General features: G+C 41.8%; 1 protein-coding gene and 1 non-coding gene across 3 annotated transcripts in view; one reads left to right on the forward strand and one right to left on the reverse strand.

Moving 5' to 3' along the window:
* TRPC1 (transient receptor potential cation channel subfamily C member 1) overlaps positions 1-19,255 on the forward strand; it is a 168,863-nt gene that overhangs the window by 42,473 nt on the left and 107,135 nt on the right. The window lies entirely within an intron of this gene.
* On the reverse strand, positions 11,896-12,083 carry LOC118677760. The gene has a single exon (XR_004974494.1). It is a non-coding gene; the product is annotated as a U2 spliceosomal RNA (small nuclear RNA).

Below are 19,255 nucleotides of genomic sequence, written 5' to 3' on the forward strand. Positions count from 1 at the left end.
GAGAAGAAAGAGAATAAAAAAGAAGGGGTGGGGAACTATTTATATGAGAAGAACACTCCAGTAGAACAACTACTAATCCAAAAAAATGCAAACAACAAACACCCAGAGATGAATGCAAACTACAAACAACAACTAATAACAAGCAAGGAGAGGAAAAAGAGCAGCAAAAAATAAAGACAAAAACGAAATGAAAAATGGAAACAATCTCCACAAGGAAGAAAAAAAACAAACAATCTAATCAACAATCAAGCAAACAAGCACAATAGGACAGAGAGAAAGCAAGGCAAAACAAAAGAAAATAAAAGAAAAATAGTACAAAAAACAAAACAAAAAAATAATAACAACAGAAAAAACAAGACAAAAAAAAGGGACGAGAGAAAAAATTTTGATGGTGAATAAGGCAAGGAGAGAGGTCTTGGAGCAGGGGATCGAAATTGGATTTATAAGTAGTATGAATTTTTAATATAGGAAAAAGAAGGAATATGGAAAATCTAACACAGGAATAGAGTAACAGAACAGGACAACAAAAGGGGAAAGTAAGGGATGGAGTGTTGGCATAAAGGTAAATTTGAGATAGAGTAAAATGATGCTAAAGGAAAAATGAAAATAGAATGTAGAACATAAATCCCAAAATAAAATAAAGAGAAAATAAAATGACACTTTTTAAAAAAAGTTACAATATTAGTAGTAATAATACTAATTAAAAATAAAAATATAATTATAAAGGTAAAATCAAGTGAGGAAAAGAGAAAAACAATTAGTTTTTAAAGTAAAAGTTGAAAAAAATAAAAATGTGCAGTAGTGAAGATCATTCACTTCCTCTACTCTTCTATTAGGCACACCTTTTTCCTGTCAGGTAGTTAGGACAGTATTGAAGTTTTCTGGGATACACTGCTCCTCCGTGTTGTAAACCACAGTCCTGATTTTAAAGCAGGCAGTATTTCTTTGTTTTCCAGACTGCCTTTGTGTTTACAGAAGAGTCAATTTGTGATTCAGCCCCTGGGTGGCAGTGTTTCTGGATTGACCTCCGGGTCTATAAGTCCTCTCTAGCCAGTATTTAGGTTTTGTTTTTCCTGTTGCACTTAATACTGGTTTGGGAGAATCGACTGCCCCAGAGCTGTTTCCCTGATCATTACTCCCTGCTCTGATCCCCAGGTTCTACAAAAACAACTTTCCCCTGCAGTCTCTGTGAGTGTCCCTAATTGGATGATCCTATGTATTGGGTTTAGTAATCAAAAGGAAGGATTTAAATTGAGAAAAAAAAAGAGGCAGAGTAAGTGCAGGAGCTCGCAACTTTTATGGTCCAGCTCTGCGTGCAGTTCTCCAAACGTCTCTCTTGCACGTCCTTTTTCCTCTGGCACTAAGCATACGGCACACTGGTAAAATCCGAGACTGCCTTTTTGCGCCCAGTCCAGCTATGGGCTGATTTTTAGAGTTCCCATCTGCCAGCAGCCCTGCGGATCCCCTTCCACACTCGCAGATCATGCTGGCCCCAATGGCCGTGGACTTCGTGGGGCGCAGACTTCCCCCACGCGCGTTCCTCTCTCCAACCTGGATTACAGACATCACCTTTCCCTAGGCGAAATCTGACCTTTCCGTGAGGTGGAGCAGGGCTCGTCCTCATATTCACGCTGCTTGAGATCTGGTGTTCCTAGGTTCGTAGCTGGTCCCTCGGTGCCGTGGTTGCAGTGTCCCTGGATGTATTTGCTTCCGATAATAGCCACTCTCTCCTTCAAGATGACATGATCTCTGCGGCAGAGCCGGCCGCTCCGGTAGAAATTTCAGCAGCAGTGGAGGCTGCCCGGTTAGGGGAGCCCGATCTGGCAGTCTCCAATAGTCCCCTGGAGTATAGCTATTGCTCACCCACAAATTTACACTCTGTATGTCCACACCCTCTCCTTTCATTCTCTCACTCACACACTGTCTTGCAGTCTGCCTTCCCGTCGGCACCCATCTTCTCTCTTCTTACCGGCTTATTTTGCTCAGCACAATACTCTCCAGGTCCATTCATGCTGTTGCAAATGGTAAGAGTTCTTTCTTTTTTAGTGCCGTGGAGTATTCCATTGTGTAAATGTACTACAGTTTTTTTAATCCACTCATCTGCTGATGGGCACTTGGGCTGTTTCCAGATCTTTGCTGTTGTTAATTGCACTGCTACAAACATAGGGATACATACATTCTTTCCGATGAGTGCTTCAAGTTTCTTAGGATATATTCTTAGAAGTGGAATCACTGGGTCAAATGGCAGTTCCATTTTTAATTGTTTTAGGAAACTTCATACTGTTTTCCACAGTGGTTGTACCAGTCTGCATTCCCAGGCAGTGTACTAGGGATCCCTTTTCTCTGCAGCCTAACTCAACTCTTGTCTTTGTTGATTGTTGGTAGTAGCTATTCTGACAGGTGTGAACTGATATGTCATTGTTTTGATTTGTATCTCTTGGATGATTAGTTACTTTGAGCATTTTTTTATATATCTTTTGGCTTTCTGTATGTCCACTTTGGAGAAGTGTCTGTTTGGGTCCTTTGCCCCTTTTCAAATTGGACTAGAGGCCCAGTGCATGAAATTCATGCTAGGATGCAGTCCCGAGGCCTGGATGGTGATTGAAGCACCAGCATCTGGCATGGAAGGGCAGGCCCCAGCTGACCTCTGGGCCCTGGGCAGCACCTGAGCCCCCGCACCCCCATACGCCCCCCTCTGCCTGAGTCATGGCACCCGAGTTCTCACACAGAGATGCAGTGAGTGTGGCCAGATGCTGTAGGCCGGGGCGCAGCGTGGACCTCTGGGCTGCCCAGTAGCGCTGCACAGGAGCCAGGCAGGCAGCAGGCTCTCTCCCGGCTGGCTTCGCAGACTGGCTCCTGCGCAAACTCATGGGGAGCTGACCGGCCTGTGTGGTCCTGACGGCTGTGGCCTGGATCACCTGGAAGAGGCCGTGTGGGTACGGGGCAGGCTCCTCATGGGTGCCCGGCATCTGAGTGCGGGGGCTTCCCTGGCACACGAGCCCTGGCGTCCAGGGGGAGGGTTGCAGGGGGAGTGACAGCAAGCTCCGCTGACACCCACATTCTCACCGCACCTCCATCTCAGTCACCCTAGGTAGCTGGCAAGAGGTCACAGCCCCCCTTCCGGGGCACCATGGGAGGTTGGAAGCCACCATCCACCCCCAGTTCCCTGTCTCAGCCTGAGGCCCAGCCCCAATCGGACAATCAGGGACTGCCAGCCACTGGTCACCCTCTGTTGGGTGATTGCTTGGGGCTGGGCCCCTGACCACTCCCTCGGAGCCTGGGAGCTGAGTGGCAGTGCCCCCCCCCACACTTCCGCTGCCGCTGCTGCCACTGGTTGCCGTCTGCAGGGCGATAGGCGGGGAGATCAGCCCCTGCTTGCACCTACCTTGGCCTGGCACTTCCTGCTCACCTGCTCCACCATCCCGCCTTGGTTCTGCTTTCATTGGATCCATCACCGACACCTGTCATGTTCTCCGCTGCCCCCTGGTGGTCAGCACATGTCATAGTGAGTGGTTGAACTCTCAGTTGAACACTTTACATGTTAGACTTTTATTACATAGGATTGTTTGTCTTCCTTTTGTTAAGTTGTATGAGTTCCCTATATAGTTTGCAGATTAACCCTTTATGGGATGTGTCATTGGCAAATATGTTCTCCCATGTAGTGTGCTCTCTTATTATTTTGTTGATGATTACTTTTGCAGTGAAGAGGCTTTTTATTTTAATGTCCCATTTGTATATTTTCGCCTTAATTTCCATTGTCCTAGGAGATGTATCAGTAAACATATTGCTACGAGTGAGAGATGTCTGAGATTTTGGTGCCTATGGTTTCTTCTAGAATTTTTATGGTTTCATGTCTTAAATTTAAGTCTTTATCCATTTTGAGTTTATTCTTGTGTATAGTGTAAGTTGGTGGTCTAATTTCATTTTTTTTTTTTTGCAAGTATCTGTCCAATTTTCCAAGCACCATTTACTGAAGAGACTGTCTCTGATCCAAAGTATGCTCTTGCCTCCTTTGTCAAATATTAATTGAGTATAGTGACTTGGGTAGATTTCTTGGATCTCTGTTCTGTTCCATTTTTATATATTTGACTGTTCTTGTTCCAGTACCAGGCTGTTTTGAGCACAGTGGCTTTGTAGTATAGATTGATATATGGTATTTGATTCCTCCAACTTTGTTCTTTTTCAAGATTGCTGTGGGCTATGTGGAGTCTTTTTTGGTTTCTATGAATTTTTGTAGTGTTGTTCTAGGTCTGTGAAATATGCCACTAGAATTTTAATAGGGATTGCATTGAATCTGTAGATTGCTTTGGGTAATATGGACATTTTAATGATGTTGATTATACCAGTCCATGAACATGGTATATTCTTCCACTTGTTTATATCTTCCTCTATTGCTGTTTTCAATGTCCTGTAGTTTTCAGAGCACAGGTATTTTATTTCCTTGGTTAAGTTTATTCCTAAGTATCTTAATTTTTTTGATGCAATGGTAAATGGGATTGTTTGTTTAATTTCTCTTTCTGAGAGTTCACTATTGGTATATAAAAATGCTATGGAATTTTGGGTGTTAATTTTGTATCCTGCCATGTTTTCAAATTCATTTATTAAATCTAGTAGTTTTTTGATGGAGTCTTTAGAGTTTTCTATGTACAGTATCATGTCATCTGCAAATAATTAGAGTCTTACTTCCTCCTTCCCAATTTGGATGCCTTTTATTTCTTCTTCTTGTCTGATTACTATGACCAGGACTTCCAGAACAATGTTGTATAAAAGTGGTGAAAGAGGGCATCCCTATCTCATTCCTGTTCTTAGGAGAAATGGTTTTACTTTTTGCCCATTGAGTATGATGTTGGCAGTTGGTTTATCATATATGGCTTTATTTTCTTGAGGAATGATCCTTGTATTTCCACTTTGTTGAGATTTTTTTTTACCAAAAATGGTGTTGAATTTTGTCCAGTGCTTTTTCTGCATCAATTTATATGATCATGTGATTTTTGTCATGCAATCTGTTTATGTGCTGTATCACATTAATTGATTTGCAAATATTGTACCAGCCTTGCATCCCTGAAATAAATCCCTCTTGGTCATGATGTATGCTCTTTATAATTTTCTAGGGACCCGGGGAGGAGGGGGCGGTCCCTCAGCCCGACCTGCACCCTCTTCTATCTGGGAGCCCTCAGAGGATGTCCTACTGACAGCTCAGGCCTGCTCCCCGTGGTTCTCTACTCTCTGTAGACCTGCCTACTTGACGCAGGCCCTGGTGTCTGCTCTCTGTGGGGGCCTGCTTGCCCTTTGCCGCTGGGGCCAAGGGCAAGCAGGGCCCTGCTGTCTGCTCTCTGGCTCGCTGCTGCAGAGGCAAGCTGGGCCTTGGGGTCTGCTCTCTGTGGGGGTCTTGCAGGGGACTGCTTACCCCTTGCTGCCATGGCTAGGGGCAAGCAGGGCCCTGCTGTCTGCTCGCTTGCTGCAGGGGACGTTCCCGCCCTGCCCCTGGCCGCTTGCGCGAGCGCTGACTCAGAGCACCTGGGTCTCAGGGATGTTCCTGCCCTGCTCCCGGCTGCTGGGTGCCTATGCGTGGGCCTAGAGGCTCAGAGTGGCCTCGGTCCCGAGGACGCTCATCTGCAGGACCCAGACCACTTGCATGCGCCAAGTGGCTACCCCCTCCCGGCTGCTTGGCGCCTGTGTAAGCAAATTAATCCACCATCTTTGTCAGGTTAATTTGCATACTCACTCCTGGTTGGCTGGTGGATGTTGTGAAGTGATGGCAATTTGCATCTTTCTCTTTTATTCATGTAGATTGCTGGATTCAGTTGACTAACCTTTTGTTGAGGATTTTAGCGTCTACGTTTATCAGGGATTTTGGCCTTTGTTGTCTTTCTTTGTCCTATCTTTATGTGGTTTTGGAATTAGGGTAATGCTGGCCTCATGGAAAGAGTTTGGAAGTGTTCCTTCCTCTTGAATTTCTTGGAATAGTTTGAGGAGAAAAGGTGCTAGTTCTTTTTGATTATTTGGTAAAATTCCCATGTGAATCTGTTTGGACTGGGGTTTTTGTTTGCTGGGAGATTTTTTTTTTTTTTTATTGTTTCAATTTCATCGGTAGTTATTGTCCTAGTCAGGCTTTCTGATTATTTCTGATTGAGTTTTGAAAGGTTGTGTATTTCTAGCTAGGAATATGTCCATTTCATCCAGGTTGTCCCATTTCTTGAAATAAAGTCGTTCATGGTTTTTTTTTTTTTTTTTTTTATGATTCTTTGTATTTCTGTGAGGCCAGTTGTTACTTCACGTATTAGGTTTCTGACTTTGTTTATTTGGGTCCTCTCTGTTTCTTGGTGAATCTGGCTAGAGGTTCATCAGTCTTATTTATCCTTTCAAAGAACCTGCTCTTAGTTTTAGTGATCTTTTGTATTGGTTTTTTTTGGTCTGTTTGTCATTTATTACCACTCTGATCTTTATTATTTTCTTCATTCTACTTACTCTAGGCATTTCTTGTTGCTCTCTTATTAATTCTTTAAATTGTAAGATTGGATAACTTAATACAAGTTTTTCTTTTCTTTTTTTGTGTGTTAGGCCTGTAGTGCTATGAACTTCCCTCTTAGGATTGCTTTAACTGTGTCCCATTTTGGATTGTTGTGTTTTCATTGTCATTGTCATTGTCATTTGTTTCTAGGATGTTTTTTTAATTTCTTCTTTGATCTCTTTGGTAATCCATTCATTGTTTAATAACATGCTATTTAGCCTCCAAATGTTTGATTTTTTTATAGCATTTTTATTGTAGCTGATTTCTAACTTAATGCCATTTGGTCTGAGAAAATGCTTGCTATGATTTCAATCTTCTTGAATTTGTAGGGACTTAGATTGTGTCCTAACATGTGGTCTGTCTTTGAAAATGCCCCATGTGCCCTTGAGAAGAATGTATACTTCATAACTTTGGGACGAACTGTTCTGAAGGTGTCAATTAGTTCCATTTGATTTAGTGAGTCGTTTAGGATTGCTGTTTCCTTGTTGATTTTTTGTCTAGAAGACTTATCCAGTGATGTCAATGGGGTATTAAAGTCCCCTACTATGATTGTATTGCTGTAGATATCTGCCTTTATATCCTCCAGAAGTTATTTTATATCAGAGACCTGGTGCATGAATTCATGCACGGGTGGGGTCTGGCCAGCCCCTCTCCCAATCAGCCCCCTCCACCATGATCGTATGTGGGGCCTGCTGGCCAGCAAGAGGATTAAGGTTAGTGTTGGCTGGCCAGCCCTGCTCCCAGTCAGGGTCGGGGGGCTGATTAGGGGCAGGGCCAGCCAGGGAAGGGGCCACAGGCAGTTGGCCTACTGGCCCTGCCCCCTGGTTGAACTCCCAGTTGAACTCCCGGTCGAGGGGACAATTTGCATATTAGTGTTTTATTATATAGGATATTTGGATGCTCCTCCTATATTGGGTGCATATATGTTTACCAGAGTTATAGCCTCTTGTATAAATCCCTTTAATATTATGAAGTGGCCTTTCTTATCTCTTTTTATGGCCTTAACTTTGAGGTCTATTTTGTCAGATATAAGTATTGCTACCCCAACTTTTTTTTTCATTTCCATTTGCCTGAAAATTTTTTCCATCCCTTCACTTTCAGTCTGTGTGAGTCCTTTGTTCTGAGGTGGGTCTCTTGTAGATAGTATATATATGAGTCATGTTTTCTTATCTATTCAACTACGCTATGTCTTTTGATTGGAGCATTTAATCCATTTACATTTAAGGTTATTATTGATAGATACTTATTTGTTGCCATTTTAATTCTTTATATCTGTTTCTCACTCTTTTTCTTTTCTGTGTTCTTACACCAGTCGCTTTAGGATTTCTTGCACTGCTGATTGGTGGTAATAAACCCACTTAGCCTGTTTTTCTCTTTGAAGCTCCTTATTTCACCTTCAATTTTGAATGATAGCCGTGCTGGATAGAGTGTTCTTGGATTCAGTCCCTAGCTTTTCATCACTTTTTATACTTCATTCCATTCCCTTCTGGCCTTACGTTTTTCTGTTGTGAAATCATTTGCTACTCTAATGTGCGAGAGTCCGCGGCCAGCGTGGCTTTCGTGGGTTCAAAGTTTTGGAGGAAGGGCTGACGCACAAATGATACACAAGATGAAATATTATTTTTAATATGGGGGGAACCAGAGGACAACTTAACTATAGCAGTCAAGTTCTCTCTGTTGCTCCTTTCCCAGCTGCTTTTATTAGCTGGAATACACAATTGCCTTTAGGAATGCAAACAGACATATCAATGGTAATGTTTAGTAAACAGTAAGATTGTCAGGTTTTGGGGGAGTTGCTTTAGGCCATTGAGTGAGCAGCAGGTAATAAAATGTAGATATTCACCCTGTGAATATCAAAAGGAGTCCTGGTCAGCCTTCTGCCAGACTCCTCACATTTATATCAGTTACTGTTGATCTTGATCTCCAGCAATTCCCCCTTCTTTAAATTCTTAATAGAGGTTGATATGTCGCTTGCAGAGTTTCAATTCTCTTAAGATTTTTATTCGCATCTGCAGACTAAAATTAAATAAGAACAAGAATGAGACAGGCAATAGTAGTTATGCTAAAAGGCAAAAGTAAAGGAGCAAATTCTTTCTTTAAATTGCTGCCAGGCATCTAAGGAATTAGATTTTTCAGTTTGCCTGGGATAATTATACAGTATGCTGCTATAATTTTAAAACATCAAGGGTGGTGTTATTTTTACTTTAAGCACCAAGAAGGTGATTTTTCATTAAAGTTATTATTTTAAACTATATCATTTTACTGGTGCAATTGCAGCAGCTGATTTTCATTGATTATTACTATATGCAGACCCATAGGGGCTTCAATCCACAAAAGAAAAAACTTGTCAAGTTTGCTGCTAGTGGGTGCCATTCATAAGATTTTTTTACATAATGGCTTAATGGGAGGAGATCTTAGTAATGTTAAATTTTTCTTGGCCTCTCTCAGAAGCAGTGTTAGTAATTAATTAGGTTTTTGTTTCCCCTTCCTTTGGTGTGATGCTAGCCGGCTTTAATTCTACACACAAAGGAGCAGTAGTTTGATTCTTGTGTCATATAAAAAAGGGAAGCCGGGTGGGGACACCCAGGTAATTATACTTTGCCCATATATTTATTATACTAGGTGGGGGATCAGTCCATGTAAGAGATTTTACCCTGGAAGACATCCCCATTAGCCCTTGGTGAGATTACCGCACAGCTGGTTACTGCCAGCATGGCAAGAAAGACATTTTTTTTAAAATTGTTTTTAAGAAAGACATTTTTAGGCATTCTTGGGGTTCTGGTTTCTTCACAAATTCGTTCAGCTTTCTGGACCGTCTTTATCACTCCCCAAGTCATCTCTGGACTGTTCATCGTCTGCCATGTTCTTCTTCCACTCCTTATCTTCATTGTGTTGCCTGGGGCTGCTGTTTGTGGCTGGGGTAGCCGATTGTCCACAGCTGCATGGTGTGGCTCCAGGTGCAAGGTCCTCATTAATTTGGCTTGTTCCTCTCTTGGATTCATGTTGTAGTTTAATATTTCTAGCAGGAATTCACACAGGTTTGGAGAAATTTTCTGGAAATATACAAGCATACCCTCTGCCAAAGGTTAATAATGGATCGGGTCCCTTCCATAAACCAGATTCAGGATCTTTCCATTTAACTAGACCATTTTCCTTTGTTTTATTTTGACACCAGTGTAACTCCATTGGTGTCTTGTCATCAGCATCACAATTGAAAAAATTTAAGGTAATTAAGGCTTGGGGCAGCCTTCCCACAGGTGATTTCTCCATCATTATTGCCCCTTTTTGTTTTTCAAGTTGGGATTTTAGTCGCTGATGCTGTCGTTCAATAATGGCCTATCCTTGGGAATTAAATGGTATTCCTGTAATTGCTGAATTTTCCACTTTTTACAAAATTGCTGGAAATGACAGCTTTATCAGTTTTAATAATTATCAGGTCCATTATCAGTTTTAATAATTTTTGGAATTCCCATGATGGCAAAAGCAGCTAGGCAATGATTAATAATCTGTTTTGCCATTTCCCCTGTAGATGCAGTAGCCCAAAGGACTTTTGAAAAGGTGTCTACAGAGACATGCAATGCCCCAAGGCGTCCAAAGGAAGTATAATGTGTCACATCCATTTGCCAGATATGGTCTCTTAGCAAACCTCTAGGGTTGACTCCTGAGTTAGGCTCTTGAGGTAGATGTAACATGCAAGTGGGACATTCTCTGAGAATCTGTTTTGCCTGCTGGCGAGAGATTGAGAATTGTCTAGACATTTTGGCAGACTGATGTAAAAGCTGATGAGATTCTGAGGCCTGTTTTAATAAAGCTACCAATTGATCAGCATGTGCATTTCCTTTTGCCAAAGGGCCAGGTAATGAACTATGAGCCCTTATGTGAGTAATATAGAAAGGATATTGTCTTTGTTGCACAATCTGCTGGACTTGTTTAAATAGTAAAAATAAACTTTGGTCACTGTTGTGCCCAGATTTCAAGATTCCCAAGAACCCCCACAGGGAGCCAGCGAGTCCGATGCAAAAGCAAAGAGTCATTCATTTCAAACCTAGGTTTGGCTCCCCTGCCACACTCACCGATGCAACGGTAAGCTCCAGTGTCCGAGAGAGCGAGGCCTGATGGGATTGTGGGTTTTAAGGGCAGGGGAGGGGACTGTGGGCCCCGCCGATTGGCCAGGCGTGAGTCGGGTCTTGTTACACAGGATGTGGTCATCTCTATGGTGCGCACGTCCCTTGATTGTCATTGGTTAGTTTAAAGAAATCCTGGGCGTAGCCAGCAGGGGCCTGGGCTTCCGGGAAGAAGGCACTCTCCTGAGCACATGGTGGCCGCCCCAAAAATGGAGGACCCAGGGCAAGATGGAGGACGCAGTCCTAGCCCCCCTGCAGGGCGAGCTGAGCCCGGGCTCCAGGGGCCAGTCCGGCTGCTGGGGGTCCAGCAGATCGACCAGTTCCAGTCCAGACAGGAAGTCCACGTCCTCCATCTCCTCGGGCGAGGGCACGCGCCCCGCCCCGCCGCCACTGCTGCCGCGTGGGTCCGGTCCGGGGACGGCGGGCGGGTGGCAGCCTGCGCCGGGCTCCCGCCGTGGGCTGGGGAGTCGGTGCCCGAGGCCGCCAGCAGCATGGTCAGGCTGTGTCTCATGGGGCCCGGCGGCCGGCCCACGTAGGCCCCGCAACAACTCGCCCTTTCAGTCACTAAGCCATTTTAAACAAGCAGTTTCAATTCTATTTAGTAAACCTGCAGCGTAAAAAGAATCTGAGATAATATTAAGAGGTTCTTGCAATTCTTGTAATGCAGCCTTAATAGCTTCTAACTCAATTCTTTGTACAGAAGTAGACTAGTTTAGATGACTCGGTCTAAATTCATTGTATAATAAGCAGCTTTGCCATTTGATGATCCATCAGTAAAAACAGTTAATGCTTTCAGGAATAGGTTCCTGTCTAGTATTTTTTTGGTAAAATAATAGGAGTATAATATAAAAATTGTAGTAATTTGTCTTTTAGTAGTTGACAACTAAGATCCCCTGAATATCCACTCAGTCTAATTTGCCAATTTAAATCAGTCTGAAATAACGTTTGTAATTGCTTCCCAGTAAGGGGAAGGTAAATACATTGGGCTTCTTGTCCTCTAAGCTGTCTGCAGCGTTTTCTAAGCTGAAATATTAATTGAGCCATAAGCTCTATATATGTAACTGCAGTTTTAGAGGATTGATGTCCTAGGTGGACCCATTCAATAATAGCAAGAGTGTTTTTATTTTGGAAGATGACTCCAGTGGAACTATTTGCAGTAGGATTAATCTGTCCCAATAAAGGCAATTCAGGCAGTACTTGTGCCACTTGGGTTAAGGAGATTGCCTGTTCAATTCTTTGTAACTCCTTTCTAGCTTCATCTGTCAATACTTGGGGTGAGGAAAGATTAGAGTCACCTCTAAGTATATTAAATAAATTAGTCATTTCTCCTGTAGAGATTTTTAGATAAAGTCTTAACCAATTAATGTCCCCTAATAATTTTTGAAAGTCATTTAAGGTTTTAAGGCAGTCTTTTACACTTGATCTTAGCCAAAAGGCCGAGAAGCGATTAAGGCAGTCTTTTCTTCTTTCTACTTTCTGAGGTTTAATATATTGGTTTTCAATTATGGTACCTAGATATTTAAAAGGCATTTCTTTCTGTATTTTTTCTGGAGCAGTTTTTAAATTCCATTTAGGATGTTCCTTTTCTAATTGAGAAAACATTGCTAAAGTCTCTTCTTCCTGTGGACTCACTAGGAGCAAGTCATCCATGTAATGGACAATATAACACTGGGAATATTTGTCCCTTAAAGGCTGAATGGCTTGAGCTACATATTTTTGACATAAAGTAGGGCTATTGGCCATTCCTTGAGGCAAAACTTTCCATTGATATCTTTTCATAGGCTCTATATTATTAATAGATGGCACTGAAAAGGCAAATCTTTGTTTATCTTGCAGTGCCAAGGGAATGGTGAAGAAACAATCCTTAAGATCTACTACTATAAGAGACCAATCTAGAGGTATTTGTGAAGGCGCTGGGAGTCCAGGCTGTAAAGCTCCCATGGTATGCTTAGTGGCATTAACAACTCTATGATCATGTAACAGTTGCCATTTTCCTGCCGCCTTCTTAGGTATAGTAAATATAGGAGTATTCCAAGGACTATTGGAAGGTTCTATATGACCAGCCTCTATTTGTAACTGTATTAATTCATGAATATGATTTAATTTCTCCTTGGTTAATGGCCACTGATCCACCCATATAGGCCTATCATCTTTCCATTGTATAGGCTCAGCACGGGAGTGAGGAGATTGAGCAGTGACCACTCTTAACAAAGGCTGATATTCTAATTCTTGTTTTCCTGTGTTTTCTTTGGCCTGAATGGGTTCTTTAATCTCCTGATTATCTTTTCCTAAATCTTGACCAGCTTAATATCCTATCGGAGTTGTTGTCTTTTGCCAGTAATAATACAAGCTTGTAAACCTTCTAAAATGTCTTGTCCCCATAAGTTGACTGCAATTCCAGAGACAATATAAGGCTGAAACCATCCTGTTTGTCCTTCCTCATCTTTCCACTTTAACACTGCAGCGCTGCGTTGCATGTTATCAGGAATTCCAACACCCGTGATAGAGCCCATAGCGTCTACCATGGACCAACTTGGAGGCCAGAATTCTTGACTGATGACACTAATATCTGCTCCAGTGTCTACTAAACCTTTAAACATTTTTCCCTCTATTTTTAGATTAATCATAGGACAGGTTTTGCTAATTTCCGGTATCCAATATATATCTGAGCTTCCAAATCCTTGTGTCCCTCTTTTCCTATTTATAACTTCACCTTGCTGAATATAAGGTAAAAGCAGGAGCTGAGCAATTTTTTGTCCTGGAGTAATTTGCATAATATGTTTGCATTCTAAAATTATTATGATTTCTCCCTTATATTCTGAATCTATGACTCCAGGAAAAACAGTCCTGTTAGCGTATGTTCACTCTTTCCTAGGACTAAACCTGATTTTCCTGGTGTCACAGGTCCCCAAATTCCTGTAGGAACAACTTGTCTAGCCATATCGGGGATCAGGGTGATTGTTATTGTGCTATTAAGATCAAATTTAGCATTTCTTTCTGGAGTGACTTGAAGAAGGGAATCTACTGTGGTCTTGGCAGGGTGGAACTTCCCCTTATTTAATAACGGGGCTGGGGGGAGCCCCTCAGACTGTTTCCCTGCAGCTGGCCATTTCCTATGTCTTGATTTAATGGCTGGCTATTTCTATGAAATTTAGATCTACATTGATTGGCCCAATGACTCCCCTTCTTACATATGGGACATAGACCTGCATTACCTGAGTTGGGAGGCAGAATGTTTATGCCTTCTCCCTTAGCGTCATTTTTTGGTTACTTACATTCCTTTTTAAAAATGTCCTTGTTGTCCACAATTGAAACATAATTTGTTTCTTGTAATTGCGGCAGCTAGTAAGCTTATCTGAAAAATGCCTGACCCTACATTCTGACATGCTTGAATCATTTCTGTAATGGTACTATTTTTCTTAGAGGCATTAAACATTTCTTACAATCAGCATTTGCATTTCATAAGTTAATTGCTGAGTCAAAATGTCTCCTGCTGTCTCATGTTGAATCTGCCTACTCACTGCTCGAGTGAGGTGAGCTACAAAATCAGAGAATGACTCAGTGGGTCCCTGCATGCACTTACTAAAGGCTTTTTCAGGTTCTCCTTTTGCTGGTAAAGTCCACTAGGCTTTTCATCCACAAAGTCTAATTTGCTCGTACGCCTGCTGGACGTATTGGAGCTGATTATGAACATCACTAAATTGTCCCGGTCCAGCAAGCATCTCAAAAGTTATGGGAATATTCTGCCTGAGATTTGAAGAAGCTTGCTCTTGACATTTCTCTAAAAATTTTCCTTTCCAGAGCAAATAATCTCCTCCATCCAGAGTTGCACGGGCTAGAGAATACCAATCATAAGGAGCTAGGAATGCTTCAGAAATGTTAGTTATAATTTCTCCAGTAAATGGAGCATTTGCACCATTCTGTATTACACTATCAGACAAGGCCTTTATCATTTTAAAGTCAAATCTTTCATGCAGTCTTATTATTCGATTTGGGAATTGTGGATTAGTGTTATGCCCAGATTTCAGGATCCCCAAAAGACCACCAGGGAGCCAGCTGAGTCCGATGCAAAAGCAAAAAGAGTCTTTATTCGAGCTAGCTCGAGCTCCCCCACCACACTCGCCAACGCAGGGGCAGGAGGTAGAGAGAGAGCACTGTGGGAAGAGGGGCTTTATAGGGGGGTTGGAGTAAGGGGAGGAGAGAGGACTGTGGGCCCTGCCGATTGGCCAGGTGCAAGTCGGGGTCTTGTTACACAGGATGTGGTTGTGTCTATGGCGCACACTTCCCTTGATTGTCATTGGTTAGTTTAAAGAAATCCTAAGTGTGGCTAGCAGAGGCTTGGGCTTCCGGGAAGAAGCTCCTTGCTGAGCACATGGCTAATGGCTGCTGCCCAAAAATGGAGGATCAGGGGTAAGATGGAGGGTATAGCCCTCGCCCTTTCATTAGCTACCCGTATAATAGGAAAAGCTAGTCTATCTTCTACTGTCATGTCCTTTAATCCTTTTCTGATGGCTTTTTGCATAGGTGATTCTGTTGGTGGTGATTTAAATATTTCAGAATCAGGACATGAAGGCCACTCCTCTAATTTATCTTTCTGCTTCTCTTTAGGAGCGGAGGGTGCAAGGGGAGGAGGTCTTTCTTCTTTGAAAGGCTCTAGCAAATGCAATACCGTTTCCCACAAGGAGAAAATTTGGAGGCAAATTTTTCCCCTGCTGCTGAGCTGCTTTAAAGTTCTGACCTATCCGTTCCCAACATTCAATATCCAATGTACCCTCATCAGAAAACCATGGATTATATTCTATAATAATCTGTAGAAACTATAAAACAAGATCTTCTGAAACTGCAACTCCTTTATCCTTTAATAAGCAAGTCAGAAGTCTATAGGGAAGTTTCTCCTCTCTTGACAAATTCTGCCCCATTTTGATCTGGTTGAAACAAAAGAAATCACTCGAGCACTTACAGATCCGCGGGCTTCCGCAGATGACACGAGTTTTGCACTCAGTTAAACTTCCACCACCAGGTCCGGTGATATTTTTCCGCTATGGCGAATCCTTTTCCTCCAAGATCCTCTTTCTGACACCAGTTGCGAGAGTCCATGGCCAGCATGGCTTTTGCGGGTTCAAAGGCTTGGAGGAAGGGCTGACGCACAAATGATACATAAGACAAAATATTATTTTTAATATGGGGGAACCAGAGGACAACTTAACTATAGCAGTCAAGCTCTCTCTGTTGCTCCTTTCCCAGCTGCTTTTATTAGTTAGAATACACAATTGTCTTTAGGAATGCAAACAGACATATCAATGGTAATGTTTAGTAAACAGTAAGATTGTCAGGTTTTGGGGGAGTTTGCTTTAGGCCATTGAGTCAGCAGCAGGTAATAAAATGTAGATATTCACCCTGTGAATATCAAAAGGAGTCCTGGTCAGCCTTTTGCCAGACTCCTCACATTTATATCAGTTACTGTTGATCTTGGTCTCCAGCACTAATGGAGATCCCTTATAGGTAACTTTCTGTCTCTCTCTCTTGCAGACTTTAAGATTCTTTGTCGTTTATGTTTGCCAAATTAATTATGATGTGTCTTGGTGTAGGTCTTTTTGGGTTCCTCTTGATTGGGACTCTCTGTGCTCCTTGGACTTGTGTGATTTTTTTCTTCCTCAAGTTAGGGAAGTTCTTTGTCATTATTTCTTCAAACATGTTTTCTATTCCTTGCTCAGCTTCTTCTGGCACCCATATTATGTGGATGCTGTTTTGTTTCATGTTGTCCCAGAGCTCCCTTAGACTCTCCTCCTGCTTTTTATTTTTATTCTTCCAGTTGCTGCTTTGCTTGGGTGTTGTGGTTTTTTACCTTCTAACTCGCTGATTCGGTCATCTGCTCCTTCTAGTCTATTGTTGAAACCTTCCATAGTGTTCTTTATTGCAGCTATGCCATTCTTCATTTCCTCTTGTTTTTATTCATGTTTGTATTTCTCATTCAGCTCCTTAAAATTCTCATTGAGTTGGGTGTATTTCTCATCCAGACGTTTGAGCATCCTGATAAGCATTACTCTGAATTCTTTCTCTGACAAATTATGTGCCTCCATTTCATTTAGTGCTTTTTCTAGTGATTCCTTTTTTGTTTCATTTGGGGGTTGTTTCTTTGTAATTGTTTCTATGTATTAAATCAAACTGCTATGCTACCCAGATTTTTGGGTTGGTCTTATGTATTAGATACTTTGTGGGACTCGGTGGTGCAGTCTCTCAGGTCTCCTCAGCTGGGTGTTCTTTGGGGGTTGGGGGGGGGGCTGTAACTGAGATATTTGGGTTCTCCTGATATATGTGGGACTTGAATGTTATTGTCACATTCATGGATGGAGTCTCCTCTCTGGGTGTCTGATTATGTGGCTTACTCCCTACCACATTGTGCAGGCCATTGTAGAGGTGCTTACTGAACATCACAAAATACAAGACAAGACATGACACAGAAGGAACAGAACACAAATGTACACAAAACCCCTATAATCCTAACAAAAGTGACCACCAGAGAAAAGAGAATTAGGAAAGATAAAAGAGCAAGAATGATAGAAAAAGAGAAATAATATGGAGAGAAAACACAGCAAAACAAACACATAAACCAAAAAGCAGAAACAAACAAACAAAAAAAACATCTTGAAAAAAAATGGGGAGCAGGGGCAGAATGCAGATCTTTTTTTTTTTTTCCTTTTTTTTTTATTGCTTAAAGTATTACAAAAAGTATTACATATGTCTCCTTTTTTTCCCCCCGCCCTTGAAAATCCCCTGACCTCCCCTACCCCCCAGTGTCTTATGTCCATTGGTTATACTTATATGCGTGCATACAAGTCCTTTGGTTGATCTCTTACCCACCCCCCTCCTACCCTCCCACTCTCCCCAGCCTTCCTGCTGTAGTTTCACAGTCTTTTTGAGGCAGCTCTGCCTCTGTATTTATTTTTGTTCATAAGTTTATAATGGTCTTTATTATCCAGAAATGAGTGACATCATGTGGTATTTTTCCTGCATTGACTGGCTTATTTCACTTATCATAATGCTCTCCAGTTCCATCCATGCTGTTGCAAATGGTAAGCGTTCCTTCTTTTTTATAGCAGCATAGTATTCCATCGTGTAGATGGAAGATGTACCACAGTTTTCTAATCCATTCATCTACAGATGGGCACTTAGGCTGTTTCCAGATCTTAGCTATGGTGAATTGTGCTGCTATGAACATAGGGGTGCATATATCCTTCCTGATTGGTGTTTCTGGTTTCCTGGGATATATTCCTAGAAGTGGGATCACAGGGTCAAATGGGAGTTCCATTTGTAGTTTTTTGAGGAAACTCCATACTGTCTTCCATAGTGGCTGCACCAGTCTGCATTCCCACCAGCAGTGCACAAGTGTTCCTTTTTCTCCACATCCTCTCCAGCACTTGTCGTTTGTTGATTTGTTGATGATAGCCAGTCTGACAGGTGTGAGATGGTACCTCATTGTTTTTTTGATTTGCATCTCTCGGATGATTAGTGACTTTGAGCATGTTTTCATATATCTCTTGGCTTTCTGAATGTCCTCTTTTGAAAGGTGTCTATTTAGATCCTTTGCCCATTTTTTGACTGGATTGTTTATCTTCCTTTTGTTAAGTTGTATGAGTTCCCTATAAATTTTGAAGATTAGGCCCTTATCAGATATGACATTGGCAAATATGTTTTCCCACACAGTGCGTTTTCTTGTTGTTTTGTTGATGGTTTCTTTTGCTGTGCAGAAGCTTTTTATTTTGATGTAGTCCCATTTGTTTATTTTCTCTTTAATTTCCAATGCCCTAGGAGCTGTATCGGTGAAGAAATTGCTTTGGCATATGTCTGAGATTTTGTTGCCTTTGGATTTTTCTAGTATTTGTATGGTTTCCCGTCGTATATTTAAGTCCTTTATCCATTTTGAGTTTATTTTTGTGTATGGTGTAAGTTGGTGGTCCAGTTTCATTTTCTTGCATGTATCTGTCCAATTTTCCCAACACCATTTATTGAAGAGACTATCTTGACTCCATTGTATGTTCTTGCCTCCTTTGTCAAATATTAATTGAGTGTATTGGTTGGGGCTGATTTCTGTGCTCTCTATTCTATTCCATTGATCTATATGTCTGTTCTTGTGCCAGTACCAGGCAGTTTTGAGAACAGTGGCTTTGTAGTACAGCTTGATATCTGGTATTGAGATCCCACCTACTTTGTTCTTTCTCAGGATCGCTGCAGCTATTCGGGGTCGTTTTTTATTCCAGATGAATTTTTGGAGAGTACGTTCTAGGTCTGTGAAATATGCCATTGGTATTTTAATGGGAAGTGCGTTGAATTTATAGATTGCTTTGGGCAGTATGGACATTTTAATGATGTTGATTCTACCAATCCAAGAACATGGTATGTTCTTCCATCTCTTTATGTCTTCCTCTATCTCTTTTTTCAACGTCCTGTAGTTTTCTGAGAAGAGGTCTTTTACCTCTTTAGTTAAGTTTATTCCTAGGTAGCTTAATTTTTTTGGTGCGATGGTAAATGGGATTGCTTTTTTAGTCTCTGTTTCTGCACATTCACTATTGGTGTATAGAAATGCCTCAGATTTCTTGGTGTTAATTTTGTATCCTGCTAC

Source organism: Myotis myotis, unplaced genomic scaffold (genome assembly GCF_014108235.1).
Source record: "Myotis myotis isolate mMyoMyo1 unplaced genomic scaffold, mMyoMyo1.p scaffold_m19_p_2, whole genome shotgun sequence".
Classification (NCBI taxonomy): domain Eukaryota; kingdom Metazoa; phylum Chordata; class Mammalia; order Chiroptera; family Vespertilionidae; genus Myotis; species Myotis myotis.